Source organism: Alosa sapidissima, chromosome 12 (assembly GCF_018492685.1).
Source record: "Alosa sapidissima isolate fAloSap1 chromosome 12, fAloSap1.pri, whole genome shotgun sequence".
NCBI classification, from domain to species: domain Eukaryota; kingdom Metazoa; phylum Chordata; class Actinopteri; order Clupeiformes; family Clupeidae; genus Alosa; species Alosa sapidissima.
This window is the reverse complement of record NC_055968.1, coordinates 8,939,308-8,952,109: the sequence shown is the minus strand read 5'-3', so window position 1 is coordinate 8,952,109 and position 12,802 is coordinate 8,939,308. Positions and strand designations below refer to the sequence as shown.

Here is a 12,802-nt window from a genome sequence, read left to right as displayed (position 1 = left end):
GGCTGTCCAATCAGCCGCCCGGCAGTGCTGTGCCTCCTGGGAAGGGGGGCTGCTGTGAGACACTTCAGACAAATGCTGTTTTCACGTGAGCAGTCCTGGTGAGATAGACTCATAGTTTGGCCTTCAGATTTCCTGTGATTAAATTTTAAAATGAAATCGTTTCCAAAAGCATATAATATTTTCCATAAAAAACATATCCCCAATCAACACCACCTGGCATAAAAATAACAAGTCGTATATTATAGCATGCTATTTGTCAAAATTTGCTTTTACTTTTAGTACTTTGTACCAAGAAGACTTTGCACTGTTAGCTTATTGTGCAGGTGGAAGCTGAATTTGGCAGGAGAAGTAGCCAAATCTTTGGAACTTCCCTTTTGAACAGATGTGTCCCCACAGTACAGTAGAGTGTGTCCTCTACACTTAGCCGTCTCACTCCCACAAATGTCTCACTCTCATGGCTGAGAGCTGGGTCCTGAACCCACAGATGTCTCATTCTGACAGATGTCTTACTCTCAAGAAAAAGTTGTCTCACTCTCAGGACAGAGAAGGGTGTCCTGAGTTCACAGGCGTCACACTCAAGCACTCAGCAAAGATGTCTCACTCTGAGGAAAGATGTTTCACTCTCAGGATAGAAGTTTAAATTACGTGAGTTACAGGTGCATCATTTGAGATGATTTAAGGTGTAGCCTTAGCTGTCTCACTCTCAAGATAGATAGAGGTGTGCTCTGTTTCCACAGATGTCTCACCCTCAGGACAGATCTCTCATCCTCAGGACAGCTGTCTCACTCTCAACTTGAGAGGTGAGTCCTGCACAGATGATACAGATATGAGATTGTGAAGCCACTGATGGGGATCAGTCTGAAAACAGGAAGTGGGTTGTGTCATAGGCAGCCTGCGCGTGTTTCTGAGCGCTCGCCTCTAACTGAAGGTTGCACGTCTACGGCTTCCCTCGAGTGTACAGGAGCTCTTTGGCCCGCCGGATGCTGAAAATAAAACATCATTGCTGTTTTTTTCTCTCTCATCTGTAAAGATATCTTAGGATAGACTTGGGTTGTTTGACCATTTTAAAGAAACAGAATTACTGCTTATGTTAAAGCATGGCTGTCTGTAAAGGCATTAAACATCACTAAAGTCAGTCAATTACATTTTAGAGAAAAAGGAGAGGAATTAAGTTTTATGATGCTGAAATACTGTATGTATCATTCAGAGCATGAACAGCATACTCACATATTGGATTACTACTTCAATTCCAGCATGTGACCAAGAGCATGTCACTGTTAGATGGCCTCTCCTCATTTTTCCTCGTGCCATGCTTGGACCTAGAGACACGTGCTGAATGGCTTTACATTAACACACATATACAGTATTAGCTTAATAAAGAGTGTCATGTTAAACATGCCGATCTGCTGTGTCCACTTTAATCCATAATCCTAATGGACGTGTCTCTATGATGTATTTTCAGTCTTGCCTGGCCCGTTCACTTGGCTGCTATTCGGTAATTACAGAACATTGATTGATTAGCGGGAAAGAGGTTTTTACAAGACTTTCTCACACTACAAATGGCGGTTCCCCTGTGGGCTATTTATGCATGACGGGATAACCGCTGTAGCCAGCCACACTTTAATAACCTAAACAGTCACACAGTGTTCCCCCGATTGGTGGGTCTCGTTCTGCTGACACTGGCTCATCTTTCACTCTCGGCGGCCCCAGGAAGAGGGCCTCAAGGCCGCCCCAGAACACGGATTCAGACCACCCCTCTGCTTACACAGAGACGGAAGTAACAGGCCGAAATGGAACCTGTTCTGTTCTTGAGCTGCGGACTGAATCAGAACCGGGTTCTGTTTCATGGAGTGGTGGATTGAAATGGAACATGGTTCTGGTCTGATGCAGATTTGTGGCAGATCTGTGCCAGGTTATGGCTCCACTTGGCCCTCAGCCAGTTTCCAGTCTGGACTGCCGTCGGATTTTTCTTTTTTTTTAATGGCAGTGGAAATCCTTGTCAAGCTTGGCGCTGAGCATTTTGAAGGATGGCCGTTTGAGTGGAGGCATTCTGTGAGCTTCTGTGTGTTTTAGCGCGCTTTGAGTGATGACAGACCCTGAAATGTGTCATCAGGCAAACAATCACCAGATGTGGCCCGCAATGCTTTTTGGAAAGCTGAAGGTTTCTTGCACAATGAAATCACCATGTCAGTAATAAGATATTGCAAAAGCTCTGTCTTGTGTCCAGACATGAAAATGCTAAAGAAGTGTTTGTGTTTTTTTCGTCAAAAGAGTAAATGTGTTGACTGGGCCTGGTTTTTATCCTGTCATGGACATATTTTGAATCTGATTGAATGCTGGGCTGCCTAGCTTTCTTAACCTGGTTGTATATCTTTCCACGGATGACAACACATAATGGAACATTTTTCACTGAGGAGGTTTGACTCTTGACTGGGTGTTACACTGCGGGTCACAATGAGGTTTTATGAGTGTATGTGTGTGTGTGTGTGTGTGTGTGAATACTCCCTCCATGTGTCTTTATGTGTGATCTTATTATGGCAGGATGTATGTGTGTGTGAGTGTGCATTTGTGTGGTGTGTGTGTGTGTGTGTGTGTGTGTGTGTATTTGTGTGGTGTGTGTGTGTGTATTTGTGTGTATGTCTGGCAGAGCGCTGAAAGGAATTCAGGAGGGTTATAATAATAATTATAATTACACATTGATTTTGCCAAAGCACACCACCCTATTGAATGGAACAGTTGACAGTGGTCAAGGGTTAAGTTTTAGTTGCAGACCAACTCCCCTCTGTAGCGGTTTTTTGCGTTCTCTGTGTATCCTGACGCAGGGCCACAAGTGACCTAGAGAGACACATGTCTGCAGTTTGACATGGAACTTCAACTTATAGCCACTTGATCCCCACCACATAGTCTGTGGACAGCATCTTCCCTTTGACCACACACACACACACACACACACACACACACACACACACACACACACACACACACACACATACGCACACAGACACTAACACTACGACACACTAAGCATACATACACACACACACACACATACGCACGCACACAGACATCAAACATAAGCTTGAAAGCTCTGCCAAGCAGAGATGTGAAAACTGCCTGTGATCTCTGTCGGCTGGGTAGTCAGTCGTTCACTCAGAGGCAACATGCCACACAAGCCCGTCATTGTCACACACACACACACACACACACACACACACACACATACACACATACACACGGACACACTCTCACACACGTCTCTCTCAGCTTCACTCACTCACTCACTCCCGTCTCAAAGAGGCCAAGTTTTGATCTAAGTCAACTTAAAACACTTAAAAATCACAGAAAGTAAAAGCAAGCGGCTCTTTCAATATTAATGGCGGACTCCGTTGGGTGCCAGCACAAAGAGGAAAAGAGAGGCACGCCAGTTCTCCCTCAGACGCGGCTTTAACCTTCAGCGTTGTTATTAATTTCAGAAATGAATACACCAGATTATAAAAAAAAAACCTGAGCATGAAAAAAACCCACGCTTAGCTCCATTTTATGTTAGCCCGCACCCCCCCCCCCCCTTTCCGCTATCTAAATCGCACTCCTTGAAGATAAGGATTTTATTCACTCAGACGTGATGAGGAGAGCCTGGGACCAAAGAGTTGCCAGTTTAGGCCAATTAACGGCGCTCTCAGGTGAGACAGGGGAGACTGATGAGTGGTGATCAGGGGGGGGTCTGCCAGGAGGTTGCTGCACCTAATACTTCTCCTCCGCCATGAATTGGTCCCGCTTCTCGTTATCTCAAACACTTCGATTCCGCAGATAAAGGTTTAATCCCGATGGCTGTCAGGAGTGCTTTTTTCCCGACGTGGACACGTCCCAGCACGCTGAGATGATAATCTGCTCAGTCTCTCGCCTGGCTTGTTCGTGTGCGTTTGGGATAGGTGAAGCAGCTTGGGAGTCTGAGGCCGTGTTTGATCCTGTTGCACAGGGATAACATCATAGGTTAACATCTATCCGGTCAAAAGAGAATATGGCTTTACTGCTCAGATGTATGACAGACAGACTAATGTTTTGAATATAGTCTTATTTTCCCTTAGGGAACATCCACACTCTCTTTCTCTTTCTCTTTCTCTTTCTCTCTCTCTCTCTCTCTCTCTCTCTCTCTCTCACACACACACACACACGCACGCACGCACGCACACACGCACACACACACACACACACAAAACCTCATGCCTTACTCATGGCTCTTTCTCAGTGGTCAGTCTGTTTTGCACCTCTTTGTGACTGTTTGTATGTCCTGGCAATGCAGGTATATAGATGTACAGACACATTATGTCCCACATCATTCAGTCTTGCCGTCTGTGTTGCTTTGGAGCAGCGAGCCCCATGATGTTGACCTGTTGTCCTCTGGGAAAAGTGGCTTTGCTTTGATACACTGAATCTCCCATGATCCTCCTGGGTGTCCTGTGCCATCATCATCCCGTGGGTTAGTCTATTTTTTTCTCCGATACAGCAGCAATCTGTTCATTGTTCGGCATGTATCGGGGAAGTGGTGTGATCTGATACTCTTTTGTGATATCATAATTGAGCGTCAGACGGAGACAGGTGGCAGCAGGAAATGTTCTGGGGCTCCCGTCGAGCGAGGCTGAAAATACCACTCGAATCCCGCCGCTTCAGCAGGGCCGCCTGAGCAGTCGGAATTACAGAGAAAAACAGCAAATTAGCACCTGCTGTTCAAGGTTGACTCCTCATGTTGTCCGACAACACAGCCGCTCCTCTTTGTGTAGGAGTGTGTGTGTGTACAAGTGCAAGTGCGACTGTGTGTGTGTGTGTGTGTGTGTGTTTAGTGTCCTCTTTTGGTGTTAGTGGTGTGGCTCCTGCACCTTCAGACACAGTGAGGGCCAGACTGTGACAGAGCCAGCCCATGCTGACAGGAGAGAGAGATGCTTTTATTGTGCATAGCCCCACACTATCTGATGTCCTGCTGGGATTTTAATTAACTGTGCTTCAAGTTTTTCACCTTGGCGCGATCAGGCACCATTCCTGGAAAGACAATAATTAACGTTTTATTTTTGTTGGTTGTTTTGTTTTGTTTTTGCCATTGCCTATTCCGCTGTGATACTTAAACATTCCCCCATCTGTAAGCGAAGAGAGCTGAGTTTGAAGACCCTTTGGATTGGTGGTTTGACAGGTCTGGCCTAGGATGTGCTCAGACAAACAGCAGTTGATAGCACACACCAAACAGCACCTTCAGGCACTGACATGTGAGCCTGATGTATCAATAACGGTGGTAATTGAATGGTGGCTGTGTGTGTGAGAAGGTGAACAGTGAGGTGTTGTGTGTTGACAGCTGCCTGTCATTACGCCGCTCAGATCTGGATGATCTGATGAACTCCCGGGACTGTGTCTCACACCGGCAGCAGTCGCGTGGATCAAACGCTCACATTATGCAAGCTGTCCGATTCCATTTGATATTTCCCCGTGCCAATATAGAGCTGTCGCTCAATATCAAGCTCGAAGCTTTATATTTACAGTTTTCCGCGCTGAAAACTCTGTGCCTTTGTCACAAGGGAGAAGCTTGGGAAAAACTGTGGTAACGGCACATAAGAAAACACTCTGACAAGTTGTCAAGGCTTGATGTGCTACACTTTTTCGAAGGGTTTTGATAAACATGTTATTATCTAGAGAGGGATAAAAACGTGTCTTTCTCACAGACAGAAACAGAGAGAGAGAGAGATCGAGTCAAGATTTTAGGCCGCTTCAGAGGTCTCACCCTCTGAACGTCGTCAGGGGAGCTCGTAATTCCTCACATGCTTGATGCAAAGCAAGATGTGTTTGAATACTATTTGGTAAACATACTGAGCCAGTGAGTTTACAAAATGTATTTCTCTTTACACTTTTGGTTACACTTTTATACTGTTAGGTGTGGGACAGTTTTTAATTATACTTAATTTAAGTGTCAACTAGAACTCCTATTTATGAAGCTTAATACATGAGTTGCATTACCTCCTACTGAGCTCATTAACCAAGTACAATTAACCCCATTATTATCATGTCATCAACACTCTTGCTTCTGGCTCTTTGTATCAGCTTAAAAAGCTTGTCCTGAGAACAGGGTATTTTCTGCCCTGGGACTGTGCTTACAGCCTTTGTGAAAAAAAAAAAAACGGGATCACAGCCGGATTTGTCAGATGAACGGCATTCTGTTTGGCTTCTGAGACATCATGTAATGCCTTGTGCTGTGCAAGTGAGGTTTGTCTTCTGTTTTATATGAACTCAGGCTGTTTGATGGAAGTGCAAGTGCACTAGTGTACTTTTTTGCCTGCTGAGCGAAATAAACGTGATGTATAGCAAATAGTCACAGTCACGGCCACACGTACTGTATGTTTCACCACTGACGTTTTATTGTGTCGTATCTGAATGCTCAGTGGGGAGTCAGACAGAGGTTGCTGGCATCACAGAGACTGTCTGCCAGCCTGCAGAAGAGAGACAGAGCAACAGTTGGAGTAGCCTCGGGGGACAGACTGCGAGATGCGGTTTCCAGCCGTCACCTGCTGCTTTTTTTTTGTCACATCCATATTTTATCTTCAACAGAATATATGTCCACACAACATGATAACAAGGGAAGTGTAGCTGTCATCACAAGCGTGAATTTAACTGTAATCGTCCGCTATCGTAGATTGCGGGATGAAGAAGATTTAACATGCAAATACCTGGCAGCCCTGAGTGGTTAGCAGATAATAATCACACAAAATAGGGGGACCTCCGCACGAGACGGTTAATGTCCGTTACACCCCAACACCATGGCAGGTCCAGCCACGTTTCTACCAGTGGTGCTGTGTGGACGTGTTGGCCACGCTTGTTCTGAGCGAGGTGAGGGTGATGGGTTCTTGGCAGCTCACTGCCAATGTTAGGTTAGAGGCTGTGACTTGCCAAGATCATCTGTGGTGCCCTGGCTCCAAGAGAGCCAACGGCCATTTGACCAGTGTGGCTGCCAGGCTTCCCCCAGGTAGCCTTTGAGATTGTTGTTTGTTGTTGATGTGGTTGTTAATATTTTAAAACTAGAGCTATAAGAATGATGACAAAATATTATCAGCATCCAGTCACTTATGATTTAATCTTCAAACCAAAATGTTGTGCTTTGTTATGTCAGCTTTTGAGTGAACCAGTCCATTAAATTATGTAGAGGTATGACAACGCACTGAATGTTGGCGGCACAGCGAGACACCCAGTCACGAGTGTTGCTTGGCCACAGAGGGTGTTGTCCTCTCCAACATGCTCAGTGTCTGCGTTTGGACACTGAAATAGGAAGCACTTGACCCTTGCAGTGAAATGCAAAGCTTGCTTTGTCTATGATGCCAGTATGGATGGGGTGGTGGTAGGGTAGTGTTTAAGGAGCTAGGTTAGCATGCAGTTGCCAGAAAAGTTGTGGGTTCAATTCCACCATAGTGCCCTTGAGCAAGGCACTTAGCCCTGAGTTCTTGAGCCCTGAGCCCTGAGTCCTCCTCTTCCTCCTCCTCCTGGTCCTCCTCCTCCTCCTCCTGCTCCTGCTCCTGCTCCTCCTCCTCCTCCTCCTCTTGCTCCTCCTGGTCCTCCTCCTCCTGCTCCTGCTCCTGCTCCTCCTCCTCCTGCTCCTCCTCCTCCTCCTGGTCCTCCTCCTCCTCCTGCTCCTCCTCCTCCTCCTGGTCCTCCTCCTCTTCCTGGTCCTCCTCCTCCTCCTCTTCCTGGTCCTCCTCCTCCTCCTCCTCTTCCTGGTCCTCCTCCTCCTCCTCCTCCTCCTCCTGCTCCTCTGCTTCCCTTCCCATGTCTCCTACATTGTCACTGGTGTTGCACATTCACCATAAAACATTCAGTGTTTGGAAGTGCTCCAAAAGGCCCCCATTTGCTTTTATTAATATGTCAACACGTGGCGCGGTGTGACTCGGTGTGTTATGGTGAGTGGTGTGGTGTGGTGTCAGCCTCGCGGCACTCTCAAATATTTACCCTCCCCCCACCGCACCACGTGGAGTGGAGCAGCTCAGCTCAGCGCGTTTTCAGGATCCATAATGACCACTTGAACTCCTAACACAGCCCTTGTTTCCAAACAGAGGCGCGCTGGGGGAGAGGCGAGCTCTCGTCTGTGTAATGTCACATTAGCCTGCTCAGCCATTCGACCGGCAGCTAGGGGTGCGGAGTGGAGCGGCGCAGCGCAGCGCGGGGCAGTGCGGGGCAGCGCGGAGCGAGGATGAAGTGTGGAGCGGGGGGCGCGGAGCTGGGCGGAGTGGAGAGGCGGTGGCGAGGAGGAAGTGAGGCGCGGGTGAGCTGAGGCAGGACCGCGGCCCCTGTGCGCACAGATGTGGACCTTTTAATTTTTAAAGGTGTTAGCCACGCGTGGCTGCCTGCCTGACTGTGCTGCTCTGTGCCGCCCTGCCCATCGTTGCGTTGGGTCTCGTCGCGTCACGTAGCATATGAGTGCTAATTCAAACCACCGCTGCCCTCCTCCAAACCCACACCCACCACCCTCCACCTTCCACCCCTCGACGTACACTTACTGAGTCAACCTCTCTCCTGTTCCCTCTCCACTTCTGTCTCTCTCTCTCTCTTCCTCTCTCCTCTGTCCCTTATCCTCTCTCCTTCTCCCTCTCTGCCTCGGCCTCTGTTTCTATGCATCTCCCTCTCTCTGTCTATCTCTTTATGCCCCCCTCCCCTCCGTAAGTTGTTCCATGGAGACGGGCTGTTTTGATTGGCTACCTGGGAACCTGAGTTCTCCTGGGGAGGTAGAGAGAGAGAGAGGCCCAGTGCTCATGAGCACACAACACAGGCCCTGCCTCTACACCTGTCCTCTGCTTCTCTACACAAATTCACCAGGTGCTTGCACCCACCACCCCAAACAATGGGCTTTCTGTTTAAAAAGCACATTGAGCATAGACTACCCAAACTGTCAAATGCTTATTGAAGAAGGACATTGTTTCGATAGTGGTGCGATATCTCTTCTGGTTTTCGTTCAAGTGCTTTTGTGGTCAAGTTTACTCCCACTGTCATGCCACATTAACTGCCCACTTAACAAGTATCTGAAAATCCCTCCATTTCTAGTTTGATGATGAGGATCTCAGGTTTTCATCCCTCCACGTATTCTAGGCCTGCGTGTTGCAACCCATGTGATAAGTCACACTACGGGCACATGGCATGCCAGCTGATGAAGTGCTCATACGTCTCTTGATCTGTAGAATTTGTGTAACAACACCGCTTCATTGTAAGTAAACAGTAACTGCACATACACAAGTAATTTGAAACCTTGGCCACATACATTTTATATCCGAGGAACATAAAGAAAGGATCATATGAGAAGGAGGTGAATGTGGTTTGTTGGGTTTGTCCTTTTCTTAACCCATACTGAATGTGTGCAGGTGTTGGTGTGCTGAGTCTCACAAAAGGAAAACGTTTGCCCAAACAGAGTTGCCGTTGGAGTAGTTCCCAGGAAAAGAACGAGATGTTTATATTACCTGAGAAACTTGAGAAACAGTGAAATGCATATTTGAATAGTCTAACGGCAACAACAGGATCTCAAGAGCTTTTCAGAATTGAGTGTAAATCGTTGAGCTGGCCCAGTGCTTAAAACATCAGACAGCTCAGTCACAAAGAGAAGAGCTAATCAATCAGAGGTCTTAATGAGCTGGTTACATACTAGAAACTTGAATACAAATGAGTGCAAGTGCCACTTGCCTCATTTTAATATGGCTTGTTTTGTCTGGTAGAAGAAAATACACTTTCTTGTTTCGTAATTTCTCCAAAAATGTTTATTTGCCATTGTAAAGAGAGCAAGGTACCCATAACTAACTAACTAACACTGTACATAAGAACTATACATTCTTTATTATCAATATTGTGTTTCACCTCAAGCAGTCTTCATTTATACATACTGTATGTAAAGAATATATTGTATGTTTATGTGAATCACAATTGTCCTTAGAGAATCCTTAGAGAATCCTTATAAGAACATCCTTAGGAAAGGGAAAATCTTACTACAAGACCCATACTGAATGGCACAACTAGAGCTTTTTAACATTTGTTTACAGAGCCCTGAGGTTCTTGACCTCTGTCAGTTTACTAGTGCATTGTTGAAGAAGAAGGAAATGAAAGAGACTGGACTAGAGAATGTGTCCAGACGTCAGGGCAGGCTATCGATCTGTGCGTGTTTCATGTAAGAACACATTGTCATGGGTCTCCTCCTCTGGAAGACAGTGCTGAGATCAATAGTGGTGTTGGGCTTTGCCAGAGCATGTCCAGTGGCGATGGATAGGAAAAGAGAACACAGTGTTATTTATAGGTGCACAATTCCATCTACATGTATTAGCCGCACTATGTATAAACCGCATGGCAGTGTTGCATACAAATTATTGACCGCCAGTGTATGAGTGTAATAGTATAACACAGTTCACAGTAGATCAGAAAAATACAGAAAGCTCGCTGCTGTGTATTAACCATGATGGCTGAAGACATTTTACAATGTAGGCAGGAAATTACGGTAACCACATCAAAGAGCCCAGCAGCACCTTCACAACACTGGATCACACACCGAAGCAAATTTAATTAGGCTCAACGAGTCACCAATGACCCTTAACACTGTATAGTACTATGTTTGTGATCGATAATTAGGCAAAATACATTTGTGTGTGTGTGTGTGTGTGTGTGTGTGTTTGTGTTTGTGTGAGTGCTGGCGTGGCTCCTCTAAGAAATAGGATTTATCCAAGAAAGCGGTGGTTGCATAGAACATACATCATTTGCATTATCGTCCTGATGAATCAAACATGTTCTTTTTCCCTCAAGATACCTTGTCTCATTCTATGTTCAAATTAAAAATGAATATCCAATCAGGAGGGGTCTTTATCTGACGTGACGTGCAGTCTAAGAAAAGTATACATCTCATCACAATGTGTTGAGACAAAGGAATACATTCTTATCAGAAACACACATGCTATTTATGTGCCTGTCTGGCTAGGATTCTGTTCCGTGGTTCTTTCTGACCAGCTAGGCTCAGGTAGTCAGGGAGTCAAATACCAGAGTGTCCGGTGAAAATTTGCTTTCTAGCAACCACCATATGCACCCTAGCAACCATCTTCATTGCCCTAGCAACAACCTAGCAACCACCATTATAATGTGATCCTAGCAACCACCATAACAACCAACATGATTGCCCTTAGTTTAAAGAGCTGATAACCATCTAACTGCCCTTGCCTGCTCCATGTCAAAAGTTTGTGAAGTTTTAATGGACACACGGTTCAAATTATCAGGCCCACTGGATTTGGAGACATAAGTATAAGTATAAGTATAACTATATATACTGTTTTGATCCCGTGAGGGAAATTTGGTCTCTGCATTTATCCCAATCCATGAATTAGTGAAACACACTCGGCACACAGTGAACACACAGTGAGGTGAAGCACACACTAACCCCGGCGCAGTGAGCTGCCTGCTACAGCGGCGCTCGGGGAGCAGTGAGGGGTTAGGTGCCTTGCTCTAGGGCACTTCAGCCGTGCCTACTGGTCGGGGTTCGAGCCGGCAACCCTCCGGTTACAGGTCCGAAGCGCTAACCAGTAGGCCACGGCTGCCCCACATGGCCTTAACAATTTGAAAAGCTCAATTATTAAAGAAAAAAAAACATGGCATTGATAAGCTACAATGTGCTGTAGAACGGATGCAAATCAAGTCAATAGACTCAAGATAGTGCAACTTGCATATCAAGGCTTATCACACCATAATGTAGATATAGTGTCAGTGCATTGTGGCTTGTAGAGGTAGCCTTAAACTTGCAACAATATTTGCTGAAACAATTTGAAGAAAATACAAAATTGTAGGTATTCATTTGTACTGGGTAGACCGCAGTACTGGGTCTCGTATGCCATGTCTTGTCAGCCTAATCGTGCAGACATGGTATGAGTGCTTTGTAGCTTTGGAGTGGTAGCCGTAGCTGTCTGTGCACATATGCCTGGAGAGGTGGTCATGAGAGATGCAGCCACAGTCTGGAAGGCTTCCTCATGTCCTGAACATCCCTGGCAACCACAGTGTGTGTGTGTGTGTGTGTGTGTGTGTGTGTGTGTGTGTGTGTGTGTGTGTGTGTGTGTGTGTGTGTGTGTGTGCGCATGTTTTTGTGTGTGCGTGCGTGTGTTTGCATGTGAGTATGTGTTTCTGTATGTATTTTGTTGCTGCCACTCATATATAGGCCCTTGCACATGCCTGTACTGTATGTATGTTTTTCTTTCTGGCTCATTTACATTTTCGTTTGTGTTTTTTTCTGCATGTATTTCCGGTTGCACTCATATCTGTGGAGGCCTATGCATGTATTTCTATGCTCATAGTTGTTTGTAAGTGTGTGTGTGTGTGTGTGTGTGTGTTTTGGTTCTGACACATGTACAGTATGTTAGGTATGCATGCATTTGTGTTCATGAATCTGTGTGTGTGTGTGTGTGCGCATGTGTGTGTGTGTACGTGTGCGTGTTTGTGTTTGTGTTCGTTCCTGGAGGGGAAAGTTACGAAACAAGTCCTGTTCTTCAAACTGAGCAGACCATTTATGTCGTGCATCATGCAAGCTTGCCAAACCAATGACGGTAAATAAACATAGTTGACATTTTTAGAATAGCTGTGTTCTGGCCATAAAGCCATTCAGATGAGCCTTTCCATTTCAGGATTGTTGGATCTCAGGCACTGTCTGTCTGTGACTTGGTGCTATTGTTTTTGTTAGGGCCAAAGTCTTAAAACAAATGCTTGTGTTCATCTGGTAATAGGATTTACTACTTTCAGGGCACTGTTTCCATAATTGTGCAATAGGGCTGTC

The 12,802-nt window shown here is 45.9% G+C and overlaps 1 protein-coding gene across 1 annotated transcript in view; it reads left to right on the top strand.

Annotated features, from left to right (window-relative positions):
- Positions 1–780: 780 nt before the first annotated feature.
- LOC121724846 (LIM domain containing preferred translocation partner in lipoma) overlaps positions 781–12,802 on the top strand; it is a 150,991-nt gene continuing 138,969 nt past the window's right edge. Inside the window, 1 exon segment of the mRNA XM_042111722.1 lies at positions 781–800. The gene's annotated coding sequence lies outside the window, so the exon portion shown is untranslated.